The sequence below is a fragment of the Lactuca virosa genome, chromosome 9, assembly GCF_052849685.1.
Source record: "Lactuca virosa cultivar CGN04683 chromosome 9, Lactuca_virosa_CGN04683_v6, whole genome shotgun sequence".
NCBI classification, from domain to species: domain Eukaryota; kingdom Viridiplantae; phylum Streptophyta; class Magnoliopsida; order Asterales; family Asteraceae; genus Lactuca; species Lactuca virosa.
The window spans coordinates 1,258,568-1,283,229 of record NC_136434.1 but is presented as its reverse complement, the minus strand read 5'-3'; positions in this window follow the sequence as shown (position 1 = coordinate 1,283,229).

Sequence of the window (24,662 nt, the reverse complement as noted above, 5' to 3'; positions counted from 1 at the left end):
TTGGTGGACAAAGTGGTGCTACAACACTCATGAGTGCTCATAAGTTCTGAGTATTGGATTCAACCCGCGCTCATTTGAATCACTTCATGGATTTTATCACGAGTGATCATTAGACGATAATATCTTATATTCTTAAAACCTAGAGATATGAGTTGTTACTATGAATTGGTTATACATTGATTGCACGAAAACGCATTGGTAACTCGATGTTATAAAACGTGCCTTTGTGTATGATTCAACAAGTAGTAGAACAAGCCATATGAGTCGAAGTTTATCCATTCCTTTTACCTTCGGGATAAAAGCGATATCTGTGGGCCCCTCGATGATTTAGCAATAACACATGTGAGTGCTTGGCCAAGCCATGACTGATTTGATTTGTTCAATCAGTTAATCATCATAAATCGAAAATCGGGAAACAACAAATGGACAGAGAGAATGATTATAATCCATGTCTCAGTCCATATGATATCTAGAATGGAGGAATATATGATCCCTTATCTAATGGACAAGTCATTGACAATGTCAGAGTTCGACAGCGGCTTTAAGAGCTACGATTGCCAGTTAGGTTTTGAAGTCATACTCAATAATAGTTTTAGACTTATCCAAGTGGGAGACTGTTGGATTAATGTCTAAGTCCATAACTATATTTGGTATGTACTTGACCCGACCCGGCATGGTCCATTTGGGTTGCACTTCACCGGCACAATTTATATGGATAGTCTTTTGAGAATAGTATATTTATGATTTATATTAATATATTATAAGTTCTAATATATTAATATGGAATCATATTATTTAATTAGTATTGATCAAGAATTAATTTAGAATTAATTAAGTGATCAAAAAGAACTAATTAAATATGGACTCTTATATATATGGAATGGGCGAAGTTCATTTAGGTTGGGCTAAGCTTTCATGGATGGTCCATGGAGCTTTTAACCCATGGATCCTATGTAAATGAAAGGTCATGGGTATTAGGGTTTAGATGGATGTAACCCTAATCCTCCATAATATATAAAGGGGTCCTTGGCTCACAAAATTGGCGCAAGTGTGTGAAAATAAGAGTGGGCCGATTTTAGTGTGCATACATATTCTCTCAAGTTCTTCCAAGGTGTTTTGGTGATTTGTGATTCCATTTGAGGCTTCCACACTATTGGGGCTAAGCTCTTAAAGCTTGAAGACATCAAGCTACATCAAAAGGTATGTCATCTAACTAGAACTTTGTAGTATAGGTGCTTCATAATATGCTAGTTAGGATGAAACCTTGGAATAGTTAATATTTGCATGTATAATAGAGAAAACATAGATCCAAGGTTTATAGGGTTGCATAGTGTTAGAATGCTTAAAACCCATCAACAACATCCCCTGATGATTTTCCGCACTGATGATTGTTATTTTACTATGATGATTGTGATACATTTACTATGATTGATTTTGAAACAAACATTGTGTGAGTTTGATGATTTGAAAATGATAAATTTTTATTAGTATTTTTGGGATGTTACATTATGTTTATAGTTTTATAATTTTGTTAGTAGGATAAGAGACTTGTATAGAAGTTGGAGCCGATAGAAGCTGCAAGTCGTGCTGAATGATGGATAGTCAACTCAGCATGGATTGATCACCTGATTTTCCTAACGAGTTAGTTTATAGAGCACCTTCTCTAACACTATCATCCAAATGCTCCCCTACCCATGAGCCTCGACAAAAGAAGGCACGGATAGATGTTCCATCTCACCCACCATCACCACCACCACCACCACCACCACCGACGGTCTTTGAACCATAAACTGATAGGGACCGAATTATTACTGGCTTGCAAAACAAAGTCTGTAAACTGCAAAATGGGCTCAGTGAATGTTGCAAGTGTATAAGCTCACAGGATAAGCGTTTAGCACAGCATGACACTACTTTATCCGTGCTTCTAAAACTTATCAATAAGACTCCCAAAGACAATGTTGGTACGTCGAAGGGGGTGGAGGTATATTGTTTATTATTTCATTCTCATACAATTTTTATTTATTGACTTTATGGTCCTTATGTTTTTGCATCATTTATAATTAAGCACTATTGAACCATACAACCACTTATCATCCAAGATACTCGTACCACATAGTACAATGACATGTGAGAGTATGATTATGGGTCAGGCACACCCGAACAACCTTTGAATCACGACCTTGAGCAACCGTCTCCGCATATTCAATCATCGGATTTAAAAGATTACGCGGGATGAATACAAAATGCCGCCGACAACATTTCTTAGGCATTCTATGTGCCAAAAAGTTATGCCCATATGGTATAAGTCCCCATGGATACAAATGAAGAGGAAATGTGTTGCACGCCAACAGCCAACACCGTTGGAAAATCTTTTAGAACCTACCGTACACAGTCTATATAAACAATGGGATGGTTCGCTGTTGTTTGCTCACCATTTTTTGACCGATATTGATGTAAATCCCGGTTCCTGGTATGTATTTCAAATCAATTTATTCATTTTTATACAGGAACTCGACGAGTTGGAGGCCCCAAACTCATTGATTAGGAATGGAATTTGGACGCGGGATCTAAAATCTACTCGTCGAGTCGAGAGCCTCAACTCGACGAGTAGGGCTGTCAGAATGAAACCCTAATTTTCAGGGTTTAGCACCCTATTTAAACACCTTAACTCCAAAGGCTGGCCTCATTTACAGCCTCCATCGTCCCAAACCCTAGCCAAGAAACCCTAATCCACTTTTGGAGAGTTTTGAGCCATTTTGTGCATTCTTTGTGATCCAGAGTTTGAGCTGCATTTCTGACTCATTTGAGATATAAAGTTGATACCTTGGCTTTCTATTACTTAGATCTTCATTTAGGGTAGTATGTTGTCACTTTTGGGCCATATTGAAGTCATTTTCGGGATCATGAAGTTGTGACTTCAGATCTAGGCACTAATGAGCTTATGAGGCTTAAAGTTGCCAACTTTATCAAGCCTTGGCCCTTCTCCATGCCCTAGATCTCTTATATAGCTTAGTTTTGGTGTTTCTAGCTTTATGAAACCATGTATGGACGTAAAGTTAGCAACTTTACATGCTAACTTAGTCCTAGAGGATCAGATCTATGGTTTGGAAGCTTTGAACTCGATTGTAAGTGACTGAATGGAATTAGACAAAGCGAACTCGACGAATTGTTCATCCAACTCAGCGAGTTGGATCATGGTCCCTCAACCTTTTCTGTTATTAAGCAAACTCGGTGAGTCTAGGAGATGACTCAACGAGTTGGCCATGGTTTATGGGTTTTGAAGATTGAAGAACTCGACGAGTTCAAGGAGGAACTCGACGAGTTGTAGTGAAATGTCCCGATTCTGTTGATAGGAGAAACTCGTCGAGTTCGTGCAAGAACTCGACGAGTTAGATCGCGATTTAAGAGATTTATGATTTATGGGACTCGGCGAGTTGATGGACCAACTCAGCGAGTTGAGTCAACCCAGAAGGTTGACTTTGACCAGAACGTTGACTTTGACCAAAAGGTTGACTTTGACTTGGACTTTGACCAGAGTTGACTCTTAAGGGGTCATGAGTATGGAAGGGTAATTAAAGGAGATTCTATGTGTAAGAGTTAAGTGGAGTTGATTTCAGAGCCGAGGACAGTTCAGCTACTTCACGACATTTGATGTGAGTTACCTTCCAGTAGAAGTGGGTCAAAGGCACCAATGTCGGTCCACTAGTAGGAGATGTAGTAGAGATGATTGTATTCGTGATAATTGTCTGGTATGCCACTATCTGTTATGCTTTATGTGCTAGTATGCTATGATATTATGTGATAATGGTAGGAAGGGTAGGACAGACCCCGTTACCGGTCGAAAGGACCGAAGGGGTAGGCTAGCACCCTGATATGCTAGGCAGTATGTGATTTATGTGTTTATATATTAGCATGATATATGGTAGTAGTAGGGGGTGCAATAGTCCCCGATACTGGTCGAAAGGGCCGAAGGGGTAGGCCATCACCCTGATATGCTAGGCATTTACCGGTTGAAAGAGACTGAAGGGGTAGGCCAACACCCTGATATGCTAGGCGGTTACCGGTTAAAAGAGACGGAAGGGGTAGGCCAGCACCCGGATATGCTAGGCAGTATGTGTATTGTATGGTATGTGGTATGATGGGGAACTCAATAAGCTTCGTGCTTACGGTTTACAGTTTTGGTTTCAGGTACCTCTTCTTCGAAGGGAAAGGAGCCGGCATGACTGCAGCTCATCACACACTTGATTTTCCGCACATGAGACTCTTTGGATTTGTACTATGACATTATTTTCTTATGATATGTTTTGAGAGATATTTGACTTATGGTTTTTATAATATGAGATAACACTGGTAGCATTTTCAGTAAATGTGTTTTATGAATCTTTAATTTAAAATGAAATTTTTGGTCTTAAATTTTGGGATGTTACAAGTTGGTATCAGAGCCTTGGTTTGAGGGATTCGGACACACCTTCGGGGGTGTCTGGACTCAAATCGAGGATTTAAAAAGTTTTTACAAAAATAATTTTTCTAAGAAATAAAAATTAAGGTTTTGAGAAAGAACAAGGAGTTTGATGCGTGCAATCGGCCGAGCTCAAGTAAGTTTTCCCCACGATACCCGTCCATGTTATGTTATGATAATATGATTATGAGAGTTGCATGCTAGATTAGGGCTGAGTATCTAGGAAGGATGCCTTATATGCCTACTATATGTGTATGAGAACTACATGCTAGATTTGGGCTAAGGATGTAGGAAGATGCCTTATGTGCATGCTATATGTGCTTACTGAATTACATGCTAGAACTGATTATTCAGTGATATGATGGCCTGATTAGGATATGCTTGGTTTTGGTTACTCAATGCCCGAATGCTGTCTGCTTTGTGATTTTAGGAGTTCTAGTTATCTTTAGCTAACTAGTAAACGAATATGTTAAGTTGTATATTACGAGGACTAAATAATTTCAGAAGGTTAGGTTTAGCCCTATTTCGCAGCTCTCGTTTGAGTCTAAACGTTATAGGGAGAGACCTCTCATTTGAAGAATTATCTGGTCTTAGTAATATGTAATCATATTCGCGAGCTAGTTAGGGAGAGATAGCAGCGACTTCTTACGCAGCTGATGACGGAGAGTAGGTCGGAGATTACCCTAGGGTAAGCCTAGGATGAGATTAGCATGAAGAGAGATAGTAGTAGAAGGGACTTGGTGAAGTCAAGGCAATCCTTGAGGAAAGTAGGGATAGATGTGGAAGGTAGTATGGGCCCGTACTACTGAAAGCAGAGGATCTGTACTCGAGTCAATGAGGGCTGAGATGGAACCAGGGAACTTGTAGTGTGTGAGACCTCTCGAGCTTATGTATGACCTTGACGATTATGTGTTTTGTTTCAGAATGGTGGTGACACGTCACGGAGCAGGAGGTTCAGGGTCTGGGTCAGAATCAGGTTCGGGTTCGGGTTCCGAGCCAGTCGATGAGGGATTGCGCGATTTCATCACATCCGAGATTACGAGAGGCATCCTTGAGTCAACCCCGCTGATTTTCAGGTGTATCAAGGAAGGGATCATTGAGCTGATGGAGGATCGCCTCAGGGAATTCAGTAGTGACATGACATCTGGCCAGTCAGGGACTCGCACGCTCTCCTTCAAGGATTTCAGGGGATGTGGTGCGCCAGACTTTCACGGGGTGAAGGACCCCATTGTGGCCAGGAGATAGATTGTAGATATCGAGTCTGCACAGTTGAAGAGCTTCTGCCCTGAGGGGTTGAAGGTCAGGTATGATGCTGTTTGTTTGAGAGACAGAGCTAGAGACTAGTGGGAGGCGGTCAGTGACACATTGGGAGCCCTAGCCATTGACGCTATGACCTGGTCGGACTTTGTGACCAGGTTTAGGGCTGATTTTACGCCGGCTGTGGAGTTTTAGTAGCTGGCTAAGGAGTTTCTGGATATGAGGCAGACTACTGAGTCGGTGGCAGAGATTACCGCCAAGTTCAGGGAGAGGGCCTTGCTGGTGCCTCATTACACGGGGGATGAGGAGATGAGGAAGACCTGGTACCACAACATGTTGAGGGCTGACATTCGGAAACATGTCAGCTACTCGGCATGCCCGAACTTGGAGGACATGATGGCCAGAGCACGGGAGAGGGAGATTGATATAAATCACATCAGGAAGAGGAAGGCGGAGACAGGGCAGGCGACTGGGGTTTCTGGGAAGAAACCCAATGGATTCGACTCGAGGTCGAAGGGCCAGCAGGGCCGGAGCCGCTGTGAGAAATGTGGCAAGGCGCATGATGGGGTTTGCAGATTGGGGGCATCAGGCTGCTATAAATGTGGCAAGCTTGGGCACTTTAGCAGAGATTGTATTTCCCATACCCCCACCTTTCAGACATCAGACCTGATTTAATTTCATTGCAATCAGAAGGGCCATAAAAAGGCCAACTGCCCGAGATTGACATCAGCAGCGTCAGTGGCGGTGCCAGCTCCATCAACCTTGCGGATCACAGATGGCCGACAGGGCAAGTCAGATGCTCCAGTGGCGAGGAGTCGAGCCTTCCAGTTGACCGCAGAGGAGGAGCGTGCCACACCAGATGTGGTGACGGGTATGTATCTTCTCCCTATCTCTTATATTATGTCAGTTTTCATATTTATGTTTCATGTTTCATGTATTCTATTAGGATCGTTCCATGTGAACGATATTCCAGTATTGGTGTTATTTGATTCGGGGGCTACCCGATCATTTGTATCCCTTACACTTAGCAAGAGGTTTGCTGATTCTTCAGACTTCAAGCACATTGGATTGTCCATTAGAGGTCAAGATTGCGGACGACCGATCCGTCCGGGCATCAGAGATTTTCAGAGATTGCGTCTCGAGGTTGTATGGTGAGTGTTACCTCGTGGATTTAGTTCCCATTCCGTTGCATGGGAACAAGATCATCATACGCATGGACTAGTTGAGCCCTAATGGGGCGTTGATCGATTGCGAGTAGCAGTTGGTTCGGGTCGGGACCCCAAGTGGGGGAGAGTTAGTGATTCAGGGCGAGAGGCCGCAACTTGGGCCAGCTTTGTGTTCAGCAGCGAGGGCTAGGCGCTACCTTCAGTAGGGTTGCACAGGTTATGTCGCCTACGTTATGGATACCCGGGAGGTGGTAAGGCGACCGTGAGCGATGTGCTAGTTGTGCGGGAGTACCCGGATGTGTTCCCAGAGGAGTTTCCTGGGATACCTTCGGAGAGACAATTGGAGTTCCGGATTGACCTGGTTCCTGGTGCGGCGCCGATAGCCAAGGCACCATATCGGTTGGCTCCTCCCGAGATGCAGGAGTTGTCTACACAACTGCAGGAGTTGTTTGACAAGGGATTTATCAGGCCGAGTAGTTCGCCTTGGGGAGCCCCGATTCTGTTTGTGAAGAAGAAGGACGGGTCCCACCGGATGTGCATAGACTACCGAGAGCTGAACAAGGTAAGGGTGAAGAACCGTTACCCACTCCCGAGGATTGACGACCTCTTTGATCAGCTACAGGGGGCATCTTGGTTTTTCAAGATCGATTTGCGCTCAGGATATCATCAGATGAGGGTCAGAGACGAGGATGTACAGAAGACTGCTTTCCGGACTCGCTACGGTCATTACGAGTTCGTGGTGATGCCCTTTGGGCTCACCAATGCTCCTGTCGCATTCATGGACATCATGAACCGCGTATGCAGACCGATGCTGGATCGGTCTGTGATAGTCTTTATTGATGACATCTTGGTTTACTCCAAGAAACAGGAGCATCACGAGGAGCACTTGCGAGAGGTGTTGGATACTTTGAGTAGGGATAGATTGTACGCCAAGTTCTCCAAGTGCAAGTTATGGTTGCGCGAGGTGCAGTTTCTAGGGCACCTTGTCAACCAGAACGGTATTCTGGTCGACCCGGCCAAAGTGGAGGCCATGATGAGATGGGAGGTTCCGAAGTCTCCATTTGAGATTCAGAGTTTCCTTGGATTAGTAGGGTATTATCGGAGATTCATTCAGGATTTCTCCAAGATAGCTGTACCCCTGACCCGGCTGACGAAGAAGGCGGTTGTTTTTTGCTGGGGGCCTGACCAGCAGGTAGCGTTCGAAACCTTGAGGCAGAGGTTGTGCGAGGCGCCGATCTTAGCCCTGCCAGAGGGCGTTGATGACTTCGTGGTATACTATGATGCGTCCATCTCGGGTTTGGGTGCAGTGCTGATGCAGAGGGGGCACGTCATCGCCTACGCTTCGAGGCAGCTGAAGCCTCACAAGGCGAACTACCCGACGCACGGCCTAGAGTTGGGGGCGGTTGTTTTCGCCCTGAAGATTTGGTGACATTACCTCTATGGGGTCCGTTGTACCATTTACACGGATCACAAGAGCTTGAGGTACCTCATGGATCAGCCGAATCAGAACATGAGGCAGCGTCGGTGGTTAGATGTAGTGAAGGACTACGACTGTAAGATCCTATACCACCCAGGGAAGGCCAATGTTGTGGCCGATGCACTTAGCCGCAAAGCATTCGCAGCCTCGATCAGAGACATCTGTCTGAGGATGACAGTAGTGACTCCGCTTTTGGAGCAGATCCGGGAGGCCCGGCAGGAGGCTATGAAGGAGGAACATCGGAAGAGCGAGCGTATTGTGGGTCAGGTTTCCTCCTTCGACTATGATAGTCGCGAGTTGTTGACACTCTACCGTAGAGTGTGGGTTCCATATCATGGAGGTGTGCGCCAAGTTTTGATGGAGGAGGCACACAAATCTAGGTTTTCTATCCATCCCGGGGCGACGAAGATGTACAAAGATCTTCGTCCTGATTACTGGAGGCCCTGCATGAAGCGGGATGTAACCTGGTACGTTGAGAGGTTCTTGACCTGCAGGAAGGTCAAGGCCGAACACCAGAGACCTCACAACAAGACACAACCGTTGGATATCCCTATGTAGAAATGTGAGGATCTTACTATGGATTTCATCACGAAGCTACCCAGGACTATACGGGGAGTGGATTCGATTTGGGTCATCGTGGATCGGTTGACCAAGAGTGCCCATTTCATCCCGATCCAGGAGAGTATTTCGGCCGATAAACTGGCTGACATCTACATCAGAGAGGTAGTAGCTCAACACGGAGTGCCAGTTTCTATAACAACCCATTGTTTTCAATTAATAAAAGTCTAGACTACAAGCCTGTACAAGTAAATTCACAACCTAACTTGTTATTAAAGGAACTTTAAATGCCAAGAGTGCATGTTTATTTAAACCTAAGCTAAATTAGGGTGTTATAAATAAACATAAGTTGAAAGACTAAGGGTTTAAATCATAAATAAACCTCATATATGTGTTTTCGCCCAAAGTAATTAAATGAATATAGAGTTTACGATTTGGAAATGTTCCAAGTGGTGTTTTCGTTGACCAAATCCGAAAACACCCCGTTATTGAATGCCAAATCCGAACCCCCCCCCTTCTAGAAGACATTGGGCGTAAACCCTTTTCACCATTAACCTTAAATCTAAAAACACCCTTCCCCTTTGACCTTAGGAACGGAAACTCTTTTCCCTTAGGCCCATTTAGGGCGAAAACTCATTTAGGGGCCCATTATGAAGCGTAAACCCCTTCCTTGTAGACCTTATGGGACGAAACACATTCCTTAGGAGTTATTAGATTCGAAAACCCCCTTTAATATATATGTTCATCCGTAAACACCCTTAAATATCTAATATCTTATCCTAATTCAGCTTCCCTAGATGATAATTACATTTACCAATGCAAACGTCAACTCAACCTCTTATCCCTTCCTTCATATATAAGTCACAACTTAGGTTCAATTCTCATTCTTACAACCTGTAAACAAAAAACTCTCAAATCTCTCTCAAAGTATCAACACATTTCCTTTCATTTAAAGGTCTAATCTACTCCAGGAGACATTTTTCTTCTTCCTTACAAGTATAAATTTTGGTAAGCTTCCATTAGAATCCATGTATTTTTCATCACCTCGTACGATTGTTATCAAATATTCACACATTAAAATGTGTTTAAACATTAGGATACAGCTATCGTTACATGTCCTAAATCGAAGTCTCCGTTTCAATCCCGTTAACAAAACCGTTATCACACTCAAGGTGAGTTCATACCCCTATATTTTCATACCTTTTTCTATGTTTTAGGAGGAGAATACAAATAAAACACAAGAAACTTGTGTTAATATATAAATTATTGTTTTATATTTTATTACGTGAAAGTATCTTTACGTAGAAATAGCAAACATGCGGAACAACGTTATTACCAAATTTACAAACCGTTACATGCAAAACACGGTCAAACGAAACAATTATCATTTTCAACATAATAATATCTTTTAAAATATATTAAGTATAGTTTGAGGAACATTTACATCATTTTATCCTTTCAGGGCAAAGAAACGATTATATAAAAATACGATTATTTTTATATATTATAAACATAACGAAAGGAGCAACAATTTCATGTATGAATAATTTCATTAACAAAACACGTATATCGTTGGAAATTTGTGAGTCATTCGTCTTCATCGTACCTACCAAAGGTATCCATGGAAGTCCTGTTTTATAACCAGAGTCTCCTCCCGGAGAGCGTGATACTTGTGTATAGATCTATACGGGACTGATGATCCCGCACCCTGGCTGTTAGCTACAGTACGACCGACAGGTTATGGGTGACAAACGTCATATCATTTTGACGCTAGAAGAACGTCGAGGCAGGCAATTCATTAATAGCACGGTTATGAAAACTCATATGATAAACGACAATATGTTATTTTGACGTAAAATCGATAATACGTTTATTTTACGTAAATACCCAGCTCTTCAAACGGTTTTATTCACGAATAAAACTACATGTTATTATATTAAGTATGACATTTATACTTGTACTTTCGGTCTTGGAACAATATAAGACTACAGTTCAGTTTACAAATCAGCTTTACGGAAATTATAGGATTTTTCGAGATAGATACGATTACTTTACAGATAAACAGTTTACAAATCAGCTTTATGGAAAATATAGGATTTTCCGGGTTAAACACTCTCATTTTACAAACAAACGAATTACAACTCATTTTATAGAAAATATCGGATTTTCTAGATGAGATGAGGGAACACTACCCAGAGCTATTTCCAGACGCAACAGACTCCGAGGAGGAAGTTTAAAATAAATGGGGGAGATTTGTAACGTCTGGTTCCCGGTATGTATTTCAAATCAACTTATTCATTTTTATACAGGAACTCGACGAGTTGGAGGCACCAAACTCGTCGAGTAGGAATGGAATTTGGACGCGGGATCTAAAATCTACTTGTCGAGTCGAGAGCCTTAACTCGATGAGTAGGGCTGCCAGAATGAAACCCTAATTTTTAGGGCTTAGCACCCTATTTAAACACCTTAACTCCAAAGGCTGGCCTCATTTACAACTTCCATCGTCCCAAACCTTAACCAAGAAACCCTAATCCACTTTTGGAGAGTTTTGTGCCATTTTGTGCATTCTTTGTGATTTTGAAGCTTGTGAAGGAAAGACAAGCTTGGGGATTCAAGAGGAAGCCAGTAGATCCAGAGTTTGAGCTGCATTTCTGACTCATTTGAGGTATAAAGTTGATACCTTGGATTTCTGTTACTTAGATCTTCATTTAGGGTAGTATGTTGTCACTTTTGGGCCATATTGAAGTCATTTTCAGGATTTGAGTATATCATGAAGTTGTGACTTCAGATCTAGGCACTAATGAGCTTCTGAGGCCTAAAGTTGCTAGCTTTATCAAGCCTTGGCCCTTATCCATGCCCTAGATCTCTTATATAGCTTAGTTTTTGTGTTTCTAGCTTTATGACAACATGCATGGACGTAAAGTTAGCAACTTTACGTGGTAACTTAGTCCTAGAGGACGAGATCTATGGTTTGGAAGCGTTGAACTCGATTGGAAGTGACTGAATGGATTTAGACAAAGGGAACTCGACGAGTTGTTCATCAAACTCGGCGAGTTGGATCGTGGTCCCCCAAACTTTTCTGTTATTAAGCAAACTCGACGAGTCTAGGAGATGACTCAACGAGTTGTCCATGGTTTATGGGTTTTGAAGATTGAAAAACTCGACGAGTTCAAGGAGGAACTCGACGAGTTGTAGTGAAATGTCCCGATTCTGTTGATAGGAGAAACTCGACGAGTTCGTGCAAGAACTCGACGAGTTGGATCGCGATTTAAGAGATTTATGATTTATAGGACTCAGCGAGTTGATGGACCAACTCAGCGAGTTGAGTCAACCCAGAAGGTTGACTTTGACCAGAACGTTGACTTTGACCAAAAGGTTGACTTTGACTTGGACTTTGACCAGAGTTGACTCTTAAGGGGTCATGAGTATGGAAGGGTAATTGAAGGAGATTTTATGTGTAGGAGTTAAGTGGAGTTGATTCTAGAGCCGAGGACAGTTCAGCTACTTCACGACATTTGAGGCGAGTTACCTTCCAGTAGAAGTGGGTCTAAGGCACCAATGTCGACCCACTAGAAGGAGATATAGTAGAGATGATTGTCTTCGTGATAATTGTCTGGTATGCCACTATCTGTTATGCTTTATGTGCTAGTATGCTATGATATTATGTGATAGTGGTAGGAGGGGTAGGACAGACCCCGTTACCGGTCGAAAGGACCGAAGGGGTAGGCCAGCACCCTGATATGCTAGGCAGTATGTGATTTATGTGTTTATGTATTAGCATGATATATGGTAGTAATAGGGGGTGAAATAGTCCCCGATATCGGTCGAAAGGGCCGAAGGTGTAGGCCAGCACCCTGGTATGCTAGGCAGTTACCGGTTGAAAGAGACCAATAGGGTAGGCCAGCACCCTGATATGCTAGGCGGTTACCGGTTGAAAGAGACCGAAGGGGTAGGCCAGCACCCGGATATGCTAGGCAATATGTGTATTGTATGGTATGTGGTATGATGGGGGAACTCACTAAGCTTCATGCTTACAGTTTACAGTTTTGGTTTCAGGTACCTCTTCTTCGAAGGGAAAGGAGCCGACATGACTGCAGCTTATCACACACTCGATTTTCCGCACATGAGACTCTTGGGATTTGTACTCTGACATTATTTTCTTATGATGATATTTGACTTATGGTTTTTATGATATGAGATAACACTGGTAGCATTTTCAGTAAATGTGTTTTATGAATCTTTAATTTAAAATGAAATTTTTGGTCTTAAATTTTGGGATGTTACAATTGATGTGGGCCTTAGTGTGGAGGATCGGGCCCTTACGTTCTTAGAGGCCCATGATCGAGTGACTAAAGGGGCTTGATGGAAATGGCCATATATTTGGATATGGGACTCCGTTTTGGGCCTACAACCAGTCAAATCGAAGCTTGGAACTAGGAGCACGTCATGATAATTCCCCAAAGGGGACTTACCCATTTTTGAGTCCAGAAATCGCTTTCTATATGGAGTTATAGACAATTTTGTGGGTTTTCATTATTTTGTGGGTTTTGTTTTTGGTTTGTGTTTGGCCCATGGTTGTTTTAAGGCCCGTTTGAATTTTTTCTCCTTATTTATGTGTAACTAATGTAATTTGGATGATCATTCATCAGTTTTATAAACTTTCAGTTTCCTCCCAAAATCCTGTGTGTGTTAGACCAGATTTTGAAGCCAATCCCACGGTATTTGTAGAATCAACGTGGTTTTGTAGAGATTGTTCTGGGTATTTTGTTAGAATCAACAAGCTCACTCTTATTTATCTTTTTTTCATTTTGAAAGCTGTATCAGTTGGTATCAGAGCCGAATTCCTGGTTCAAAATGCTTCCAAGGAGAAACAGGCCACCCGCCAATGTTCACGAAGAAGAACTGGAAGAGTGTCTCATGGCCCGAATGGTGGTGAGGATGGATCTGATGGTTGATCAATTGACTGGCTGGATGGTCGAACTGATGAATCGATTAGGGTAAAGGTCTCGAACTCATTTTCAGGTGGAAAATGATGAGTTTGGGAAACCGTTCGGTAACAGTGACGGTTCGTATTTTGAAGACGATCTAGAAAGGTGGTCATAACATGATCATGGGGATGATAATAGGCATTGGGAGGTCGGAATGAGAATTGATATCCCAGAATTTGATGGGGTCAGTTTGAATCCTGAGGGTTTTATCGACTCGTTGGCTACTGTTGAGGAAGTTTTTGAGTTCAAAGAAGTCCTTGAGAACAAAAGAGTGTCATTGATTACTACCAGGCTACATGGCAGGTCATCTGGATGGTGGCAACAATTGAAACCGACAAGAAATAGGCTTGTAAAGTCAAAGGTCGTGACTTGGAGGAAGTTGAATAAGTGTTTACGGTCCAACTTCCTACCCCATAATTTTCAAAGGTTGATGTACCAATGCTTGCAGAATCTAAAGCAGGGTGCCAAGCCGGTTGACGATTATACAACCAAATTCTACCAATTGATTGCCCGAAATGATATCCAGGAGACAGAGGAACAACTTTTTGCTCGATATATTGGGGGTTTACGGGTCCAATTCATGGACTCTGTAAATTTGTTTGACCTGATATCCATTTTTGAAGCACACCAACAGACATTGGCTTTTGAGAAACAAAATCGTTGGGTGGGTGGTTCGTCTTCGACTGCCATTGCTGGAGAAAGTTCCGGGACGGGTGGTATAGTACCCCAGATGTTTCTAATAAGCAAATGCCGGTAGTTAGCAGTGCTAGACCAATTCCAAGGGAAACTGGTAGCAATAGCTTGAAGTGTTTTAATTGTGAGGAGACAGGTCACCAACAATCAGAGTGCAAGAAGGCTGGAAAGCGACATTAGTTTGCTGAGCAATATGATTGGCAAAATAATGATGATGGTGAAAATTACGAAAAATGTCCCTATGTACGATGACGAGCCTCAGTTCGAAGAAGAAGTTTCAACTGGAGACGTGGGGGTGAATTTGGTGGTAAGGCGCTCCTGTTTTACACCAAAAGTTGTTGGTGATGATTGGCTCAAGCACAATATCTTCCATTCGACATGTACTATTCTGGGCAAGGTTTGTACCTTTGTTATTGATTCAGGAAGTTGTGATAACCTGATATCTGAAGAAGCGGTTCAAAAGTTGGCTTTGAAAATAGAAAATCGCACCAATCCTTACAAGCTATAGTGGCTTAAGAAGGGAGATGAGGTAACTATATCTAAACGAGCCCTTGTTCCCTTTTTTGTTGGTACCACATATAAAGATGATGTGTGATGTGATGTGGTTGCTATGGATTCTTGTCATTTGTTGTTGGGAAGGCCATGGGAATATGATCATAACATATATCATAACGGGCAGACCAATACTTATAGTTTCTTGTTTGGAGGTGTGAAGATAACATTGGTTCCTAGTAAGCCAAAGGAACCAGTTTCTAAAACTTCGGGTACTCTATTGATCCTTACTCAGTTTGAAGACGAGTTAGAGGTGGAAGGTGACATTTTTGTGTTGATAGGGAAGGAACTGGATAAGGAGGTTAAAACTCCTAAGGCTATGATTCCTCTTCTCATGGAATTTGCTGATGTTTTCCCTAATGAATTACCTGATGGATTGCCACCTTTACGTGACATCCAACACCATATTTATTTACAAACAGGAGCCTAGTTGCCTAATAGGCCACATTACAAAATGAGTCTTGGGGAGCATGAGGAGTTGTGTCGAGAGGTGGAGGACTTAATTTCAAAAGGTCATGTTCGGGAGAGCATGAGCCCGTGTGTTGTTCCTGCTTTGGTGACTCCTAAAAAGGATGGTACTTGGCGTATGTGTGTTGATAGTCGCGTCATCAATAATATCACAGTGAGGTACATATTTCTAATTCCTCGACTTGATGACTTGATTGACCAGATTAGTGGTGCCTCTATCTTTACAAAACTGGACTTGAAGAGTGGGTACTAACAAATTCGACTTAGACCTGGGGATAAGCGGAAAACTGCCTTCAAGACTCGTGAAGGATTATATGAGTGGTTGGTGATGCCTTTTGGTTTATCAAATTCTCCTAGTACATTTATGCGTGTGATGAACCTGTTGTTCAGGCCCTTTATTGGTAAATTTGTAGTTGTCTATTTTGATGACATACTTATTTACAATGCTACTTTTGCTGAACATGTCACCCATGTGAGGTCGATTTTGGCCTTACCTCGACGAGATAGTTTGTATGCAGTTGTGAAGAAATGTGTGTTCATGGTCTATAAGTTCCTTTTCTTGGGGTATGTTTTTTTGATGAAGAAATACAGGTGGACGAGTCGAAGGTGGCGGCTGTCAAACAATGGCCAACTCCAACTACCATCACTGAAGTTTGAATCTTTCATGGCCTTGCTTCATTATATAGGCGGTTCATTCCAAATTTCAGTTCTCTTCAGGCACCGGTGACTGATTGTATGAAAGGGAAGACCTTCGCTTGATCCGTGATGGCAGAATCAAATTTCCAATTGGTAAAAGAGAAGCTCACCACAACACCGATCCTTGTATTGCTTGATTTTGCCGAAGTTTTTGAATTACACACGGATGCTTCCAAGGTTGGAATTGGAGCAATTCTAAGTCAAGGGGGACAAAAGATTGCCTATTTTAGTGAGAATTTGACGGGGCCGAAGCTACGTTATAGCACTTACGATGTTGAGTCATATGCAGTGGTCCAAGCTGTAAAGCATTGGCGCCATTATCTGTTTCATAAGGAGTTCGTTTTGTTTATAGATCATGATTCGAAAAGACATAAGGTGTCACATAAACATGGGGGGTAGATGTCGTTCTTGGAAAAATTCACTTTTGTGGTGAAACATAAGTCTGGAATATCGAATCGGGTGGCTGATGCATTGAGGAGTAATTTGCTAGTTTTCATGAGAGTTGGTGTGCCAGGGTTGGATGTCCTCATGGAGCATCTTACAGTTGATCCTTATTATTCTGTTATTCTGCAGGGTATACAATTTAGACATAGGTCTGATTTTCTGGTGCATGAAGATTTCATTTTCAAAGGGAATCAGTTGTGTATCCTTGATTCTAGTCTCCGCCTTCAAATCATGAAGGAGTTGCATGGGGAAGGGCATGCCGGCGAGATCACACTTTACAGTTGGTGCAATCATCTCATTTTTGGCCTACTATGTGCAAGGAGGTGGATCGATATGTTAAACGATGCAGAACTTGCCAGGTTTCAAAGGGCACAGCCACAAATGCTGGGCTTTATACGCCTTTACCTGTTCCATCATAACCTAGGGTGGATATCAGCATGGATTTTGTATTGGGATTACCACATACTTAATGTAACATCCCAAAAATCATAGGGTAAAAATTTCATTTTTATTATAACCAAAACACTCATGTAACTGTTATTCAAACATTTAATAGCATTTCAAAATAAAACACTTATCAAAGTTCATTCCCAAAATCACTTACTGCAGAAAACACGGGTGTATGCGCTGCGATCAACCCGGACCCTTCCATTTCGAACCGGAAGTACCTGAAACCATAAACCACAAACTGTAAGCACAAAGCTTAGTGAGTTCCCCAAATACCACATGCCATACATATCAAGCGAGCCATACATATCATACATATCCAACAATCAATAAAAGTGCTATGTCCCAACAATAGTCTTGCTATTATGCCACGAGCCGTATCATGGTCCTCCTTGCCAGGCCGGTGGCCAAAACCCTGAGTCTTACAAACAAGTGCCAGGAGCCACCTCCTGGTCTTCCATGCAAGCATCATAAAGACAACTAGCATACAATCTACACTACTTAACTAATCAACTTTCAGAGTTCATACTCTGGTCTTGCATACAGTTTGCCAGGAGCTGCCTCCTGGTCTTTCATACAAAATGCCAAGGGTCACCCACGAGTCTCCCTATAATACATAAACCAAATGGGCCGGCATTGGTGCCTTCGACCCATAGAATAGTGAGGAGACTCACCTCGAATGCTGAAGCTCACTGAAAGAAATCTATAGTTGCTGCCCTGACGACTCCCCGAGCTATCGGTACAAAATAACACCCAATTAGCAATTGGGTTCCAATGTATGGTCTATAATCTATACTTGGGGTAAAATGACCATTTTACCCCTTGCCCAACTTGAACCAAAATTGAGGCCCAAAACCAAAAACCAAAAAGGCCCAAAACCAAAAGATACTCAAAGGCCCACTAATGGCCTAATTTTCCAAATTGGGCCCAACCCTATATGGGCCTTATCCTAAGCCCAATAATTTCCTTAGTCCAATAAGTTGATCTCAGATAGCCCAAAAGGCCCAAGGCAACAAGTCCAAAGAAGTGGCCCAAAGATGCGAAGCCCAAAAACACAACAACCCACAGCCCAACCGAACGTTGTACGCGGGGCGTACACTTAGCTACGGTGGATGTACTCGATGAATCTAGATCGCGACCAAGGACTAGGTACGTTGGGCGTATGCTTACTTACGCGGGGCGTAACTCGACTCATTCCAAAACTTATTTTCTGACTTAACCACTTCAGCACTTTGCACCCTAATTCAGAGAACCTTAAAATAAAGCTCTTAATGCATAAAGTCGGCACATTTATGCATTTGCATGGCTTAATGGGACCCAACAACCATCTTAATCTATTAAAACCCTTTCTAATCCAACTAGAACATGCATGGACCAAAAGCAAGGATCAAGATACCATTTTTACAAATTTATAAACTCAGAAAGGGCAAGATCTAGCAATCTTAGCTCTTGGAGTGGCTTAATCTCACAAGGAGGATTAAAAAACCACAAATAAACACAAATCTAACCCTAAACCCATAAAACAAAACAAGAAGCCAATGTATGAACTTGATAACTTAAATGAGTTGGAAATAGAGCCAAGAGTATGGATCTATAAGTCTTCCTTTGAACCACAAGCTAGCACCAAGAACCCTTTCCTTGAAAATGAGAAAAAGCGCACCAAAATGCACACTTAGATCTTACAAACACTCAATGAGAGGTTAGGGTTTCCGAAATGAGGTTAGAAGTCAGTGGAGGCTGAAATATGAAAGAGCCATGAGCTCATAAGAATGCTTAAATAGTGCCCAAACCCTAAAAATTAGGGTTTGACACTCTGCTCATTACACTGGGCGTACCCCCAACTTACCCTGGACATACTCACCCAGGCACGCGCCGCTTACCATGCACGCATGGGACTGATTTTCCATTCTTTTCCATTAGGGGTCATTTCTGCCAATAATTTCTAATTACCGTAACTTCCTCATCTTAGGTCCGTTTCCAACGAACCTTATATCCACAGAAAGGTGGCGAGAAGCCCTACGCTTCTAACAACTCACCATTGCCTTAAAACTTCCCAAACAAAAAACCTAAATTCATAAAAGACCGAGTTATCAAATTGCGATTATGACCTTGGACTCCGAAGGCACCATCGAACACTTGGATCACTTTAACCATAACACCCACATCCGAAAAAGGGCCCAATCCTTTCTTCCCCAAGGCGCTAAGACTCACGATAACTGATGATTGGGCCGCAACCCCGAATAATGAAGCAAATCCAAAACCGAATGTTACAACTCTTCCCCACTTAAATTAGATTTCGTCCTCGAAATCGCTCCTTACTAACACTCAGATCGTACCAACAACCCGAGGAACGCAACCAAATTCTTTTCATATAACGACCTTCCTAAGACAACCGAACCCAAACAGAAACTTCCACCCCGAAGGAGAATAAACCCTTACCCCCTGCAGAAAACCACTTCTACCTTTTCGAAACCTGAAATCTACATTGGTCTAACTCCCCGACAGACCGCCCATGCTGAATCATTACCATGCCTATTCCTTATCGAATAACGAACTAAACAAAACACTTCCAACATTGATTATCTTGATGTGACTAATGGAAACAAAATCACTGACCATAAACAACTACAGAATACTTATGCTTGATAGAAGGCTCAAATAATCTTTCAAGTAGAAGATTAATCCATGCAATGGTTAGACTCAAACGAGAGCTGCACAACAGGGTCAAATCACTTACTCTGAGATTATTTAATACAAACTGCAAGTGACTTAGCATTTCCCGAACAACAAGCTACTCTACATACATGAATCCCAAATCACTAATACTGCCCGAAACATCACGCTACCTCCGAGCTGCTTTCCAAAAGCAGCCGATACCTCCCTGGTCCCAACTTGTCTGCCAACTAACTGAGATACCAGATTCCTGCCCCGTTGCTGAGCCAAAAGACGCTCACACAGTCGCCCCACGCGACTTCTGAAAGTAAGCCTTAATTGTCAATATTTACCCGAACCATCTCGATACCAAACCCAATGCTAAACTGAATGGTACAAGACCAACTGTAGTCTTTTACCATACCCGGTCTCCCACAACCTACCATTTCCTAATTTCAACCATGTTGTGGCCCTCCCATAGCCTTGCGAACTGACCCATCCTGGTCCATACCATCTGAAGAAATCCATGGCCAAAACATAGATTTGCCACACTCTCACCGCTGCACAGGAACCGATGAATGCTACGGGCCACCCCACAGTCTTACAACACTTCCGATCTGCCACAGTCGCAGCCCATGATCTTACCGCTCATCTATCAATCCGAACACACCCATAGTTGAGCATGCACTTGACCAAACACCCAGAATGAACTCGAGTCATGACTAGAACCCCAATCTAGGTCCACAAAGGCCTACTGTCTGGCACCAAGAAGGCACAAACCAACTGTTGGGAAGTTTCTCGAACTCCCAGCTCACACAATCCTCAATCCAGACGGCCACTCGAGCCGCCTTCCTCCCCGACGGGGATGTGAAACTCATCCTAGTTTCACACCTGCTTCTGTCCCTGAATACCTGAATGGTTCTCCCCCAATTTGATTCGACTCATCTCTTACAGCACACTAGATTTGAAGGATTTCCAATCCTTCTTACCCTCCAATGATCAAACTGCTGACAACCTGCTTACCAATACTAGTGATATATTACTAGAAAAACCCAAAAGACCGCACAACCCTTGAAGACCATGATGAACACCCCCCGAATCCCAGCAAACTGATAACCCTAGAATCTATAATTGATCCAACACTTAAATCTTGAAGTCCAAAGAACAGATGCTCATACCAAAACCTCAACAATAGGCCACTTCCCTTGTCACCCCTAAGAGCCAACCAAGCAGAATGACTAATACCACTGAATCCTGACGATACTAGATAACTATCCCGTTGAATCCTGACCATAGATGTTCCACACAATACCCCTGAACCGGTCTCGACCAAAAACCAGAATAACAACCGAACACTTTGGAATCTGCTACACAAGATACAACCCCTTACTAACCCACTAACAATTCATGGCATGCAAATGGCATATAACAATTCTTGAAGATATAACCCAAACATAAGAAGAGAATTAAACCAGAGATAATGCTTACCCAAACTGATGCAAGATTCCAAACAACATAAATACTGATAAACCGAAAAGAAAGCAAAAGATAACATACCCGCAATGTCGCCTACTGGAGTCCTGACCTCCCCTGTCTTACATTGCAATGCACGACTCCTCTCTGCTAGGGCTCCTTCCCTATCATCTTGTCCATCGGTGATCCTCAAAGTAGCCGGAGCAGGCACACTCACTGCTCATCCCCTCAACATCAGATAGTTGGCCTTCTTGTGGACCACCTGGTCGCAGCGGAAATATAACGAGCTTGCCCCCTGAGGACAATCCATGCTGACGTGACAAACCCTTCCACACTTGTAGCAGCCGATACCCCTGGAACGAAAAACTTCATCGTGCAGTTTCCCGCACGTGCTGCATTGACTCCAGGCCTGCTGACCTCTCAAACGCTGATCAGAAGTCTTGGCTCTTTTCCCGATACCCTCCACTATATGCACCTGATCTGGCCCCCGCTTCCCAAGGTGCTCCAAATCAATCTCCTGCTCTCGGGCTCTAAAAATCATATCATTTAGGGTCTTGCACCCTCAAATACTCACAAACTCCCTGATATCATCTCGCAACATATCATGATACCTCACCTTCTTCATTTCCTCATCTGCTGCATACTATGGCACCAATAAAGCCCTCTCCTGGAACTTGGCAGTGATCTCTGCCACAGTCTCAGTAGTCTGGCGGAGATCCAGAAACTCTCATGTCACTTGCTGCACCTCAATCACCGGTGCAAACTCAGATCGGAACCTGGTCGAGAAGTCATCCCATGACATAGCATCAATAACATCATCACCCACCTCACGAACAACCTCTTCCCACCGATCTCGTGCCCTATACTTCAGTAGGAAGGAAACATATCTAACCTTTGCCTCCTTGGGGCAGAAACTCATACTGAAAGTGTTAACCATATCCGCTAACGACCTGCTACTGGAAATGGGGTCCCTCTCCCCATAGAACGCAGGTGCTCTGCACGCACAAAATGCAGAGAAAGAAAGAGTGCGAGCTCCAATGATCGCCATAACCTCAGCCCATAATGCGCCAAAGATCTCATCCAAAATCTCCAGAATTCCCTCCTTGACCAAACCAAAAATCACGGGAGTCTGCTCCAAAACACCGCGAATAATCTCCGATGAGATGAACTCCCGTATCTGCTCGCTAATCGGCTCAGTACCTACACATGAGCCGGAACCAGAACCAGAACCAGAACCTCATCCCTGAGTGCTCATCACCAAACTGAAATACAACATGCCAGATCAGAACATACCCAAGAATCCTCCTTCCTCAAGCTTCTTATATTCTCCAAGACTCTCCCTGATTCAAGTATGGATCTTGTGCTTTCAGTAGTATGGGCCCAATACTACCTTCCACACCTATCCATACCTTCCTCAAGGATCATCCCGAATCCTCTAAGTCACCTTCTCAAACCAATGCACTAATAACTCAATAAACTGCACCACTAAACCCACTAAAGCATATCCTAGACTCTCCTAGGTTCCCGAACTCACCCAACCCTCAGTTGCTGAAAGACTCCCACCAATGTCAACTAGCTCCCTCATGGATATAGTCACATGCAACAGAGATCAAATAATCCTTCGAGTAAAAGACTCAACCCTAAAATGGTTGGACTCAAACAAGAGCTGCGCAATAGGGTCAAATCCACCACTCTAAGATTATTTAACCTGTGCCACATGTGGCTTAGCATATTCACTTAGCAGTCAATTCACATCACTAAGACTCCCACAAAGCACAAAGCAAGCAATATTCAGACAATGTAAGTCCCCAATCTGCTTGTGTATCAATCAGATCCATTTGATGGTGCGGAATCCCAATCAAACGGATGATGCCATATCAAAATAGAAGAGAAGGAGAAGAAGAATAACTTGAGTCTATGATGTATTCAAAGATATGAGTGATGCTCCATACACATTAGATTCTCTCACACACACACTATTCTTCTCTCTAGTTTCTCTCTCTACAATATGCTCTCCTTCTCTAGCCTCTATTTTCTCAAGCACTCCTCACCCTATGTATATGAGACAGTTGGATGTTCACGGGTTTACGGCCGTAAACCCGTGTATGGCCGTACACACAACCGTAAACACATAATAAACTATAGAAAAATACAGTTGTCTAGAAAAGCAAAGTATAAACCATAATGTTAAACCCAACAATCTCCCCCTTGGTTTATAGCTTTCTTTTCTAATTGACCCAACAAGCTCCCCTTAAAAAGTAGCTGGCTTTTCTTGTCAATCTTCATTTGGAGCTTGGCTTCAACATTTATCTTCAAATTCTTCACAACTTCAAGATGAGCTTTATGAATCTTCAATGAATGACTTCATCTTAAGTAGTTGGGCTTTTCTTCACAATTTGACATTGAATGCACGTTGGGTGAGGAGGCTTCTTGAAAAAGATTCTTGAAAGATAGCGATTTCAGCTTGAGAATCTTCAGAGATAAAATAAGAGAGAACTAATCTTCTGGATCACTTCAGCAGGTACATGAATAGCAACAAATTTATTGAGGAGGCTTCAATGCAATCTGTCACATAATCTTCAAGTGCAACTTTACCTTGCTTCTGGGGTTGAAGGATTGAATGTTGAAAGAATAGTCTTCATTTCTTGCTCCTTCGAATGAGAATTCTTCGATGATCACGGATGAAGATTTGGCTCAGAAACTCTTGATACAGTCTCCATAAGTCTCATCCACATCTGAATTCACTTTTCAAGACAAAGCAAAAACTAAAAGAAAACTTAGCACATAATATTTTTGTATTTTTCATATTTTCTAAAACAGAAACAAAAATATTTTTGGATTTTTGGTTTTTTCTAAACAAGAAATAAAACAAAAATAACACTAGTTTTGGATTTTTAATTTTCTGATTTTTGTTTGATTTTTGAATTTTCTGATTTTTGTTTGATTTTTGATATTTTTAATTTTCCCCCTAAATTTGTGCATATAGGAAAACTATGAACAAATTTAACAAAAACAAAAAAATATTTGGGATCAAAGTTGTCAAACAATTCAATATCGTTTATCAGCACACGCCTGCATGTCTAGATCTGGTCAATCACCGGTATTGTGGTCCACTTAAACACAAAGGATGTTGATAATTTGGACAGATTATAAGTGACAAGTCATTGTGATATATATTCCTAAATGGACATTTAGCTGAGGACGACCAAAGATATTGTTGTCCACTTAAATTAAGCAGCAAGATCTATAGACAACCTATTAAATGGTTCAATTTTAGATGTACGAGAACATGTTTCCCACTTCCCGATATACCCCGGTAATCAAGAACTTCC